The following is a 1,763-nucleotide window of genomic DNA, read 5'->3' on the forward strand; positions in this document are numbered from 1 at the left end:
TTTGCTTAGGATTTAACTCATTTCCTTTAAAATAATAGAAAAACGTATTGGGCCCAAACTACAAGCTTTTTATATTTGGGGCTGGCCGAAACATGTCATTTATCTTTCTGGTCACTAGATGTCAGTGTTGTTTCATTGCAAATACAGAAACTGGGGTGACCTAGGAACCCAAGAGGATTTTATCGAACTGCTAATCAACACCCTGCACCCTTGCTGGCTTCTAAGGGTCATGAAAGTTCTTTTAGCATCACAGATATAAAAGAGACCTTGTGTTCTCACGGGCTGCTCAGAATATACATTCTTTTATTAGGCAGATGAATGATGAAAGACAACAAGTTTCAAAGCCAAAAGGAATTTTTGCTTAATAATAACGACTACCAGAGGATATTGGATGCTTATTACATGCTAAGCATGGTAGTAAGCATTTTATAAACATTTTATACAGATTCTTTTATTTAATACTTGTTTAGCACAAACACAGGAAAAATTTTTATTATTATTATACGCAAATTTCACATGTGAAGAAACTGAGGCACAGAAAGGTTAAATAAATAATTTGCTCCAGACCACAGACTCAGGAGGTAGCAGAAAAAGACTTCAAACACAATGAGGCCAATTGCTGAACTTAATTTTGTCCTTAACTGCTACTACTGTATGGCTTCACCTTTAAATTAATCACAAGGGCACCTGGGTGGCTCAATTGGTCAGGCATCTGACTCTTGATTTGGACTCAGGTCATGATGCCTCCATTCCTGAGACTGAGCCCTGGACAAGCTCAGCCCGGATAGCCTGGAGGCTGCTTGGGGTTCACTCCGTCCCTCTCTCCCCGCCCCTTCCCAGCGCCTGCTCTGCCTCTCTGTCAAAATAAACAACCATTTAAATTAATCACAACCAGAAAGAATCTTTGTCATAAGCAATATTCTAAATAGGTATTTTGAAAGAAACTCATTTAGGAATTACTGCTAAGTATAAATGGTACATTGTGACGTAGTATAGATGTCCCTGAAATATGAAAACCTCATTTCTAAGTATTTTAAGAAATTGTAAGCGATGTTTTCCCATCTTTGAATGCCACTCAGTTACAAAGGGATGATGGTTACTGAATGACTCTTTGAGGAAGGTCTGTGCTTGCACAGACATTAGGTCTGGTGGCATCTCCGAGCCCTAGATGGTGAGGGTAGAGCAATGACAATTGAGCTCTAACTGACATCTTTTTGGTAAGTGGAGGCTAGCATTGTGAAAGCCTTTTGAATGAACCATAGGAAAATTCTAGGTGACTTTGATTTTTAACTAATCTAGCTGGTAGCACAGTCAATTAAGTAAAACATGGAGCATTTTAAAAAGAGCCTTCTTGAAGGCAATTAAGGCAATATATTTCAAAACATTAAAACATACATATAATTTAATGTAACAGTTCCCTTCTAGAAATGTGTTCTGAAGAAACAAATTAATCAGAAGACAGATTTTTGATTGATATACTTGAGGTATTTACCAAAGCATTGTTTATAATAATAATAATAATAAAAAATAAACCTATAATCTCAACTAAAGATTGGTTAAATACAATTTACTAAAATAATTAGTAGAGTATTTAACGATGTCAAAATGTTTATAGTATATTAAGGTTACAAAACTCTATTCTGTGGGATCCCAATTTTATAAAAACTAAAAACATATTTTTTAAAAAACAAATAGCAGGCACCAAATGGAGTCACTCGTGCTAAGCCTCATGTCAGCAGACCTAACACCTAACCTAACTGCAG

The sequence above is a fragment of the Suricata suricatta genome, chromosome 9 (assembly GCF_006229205.1).
Source record: "Suricata suricatta isolate VVHF042 chromosome 9, meerkat_22Aug2017_6uvM2_HiC, whole genome shotgun sequence".
Lineage (NCBI taxonomy): Eukaryota > Metazoa > Chordata > Mammalia > Carnivora > Herpestidae > Suricata > Suricata suricatta.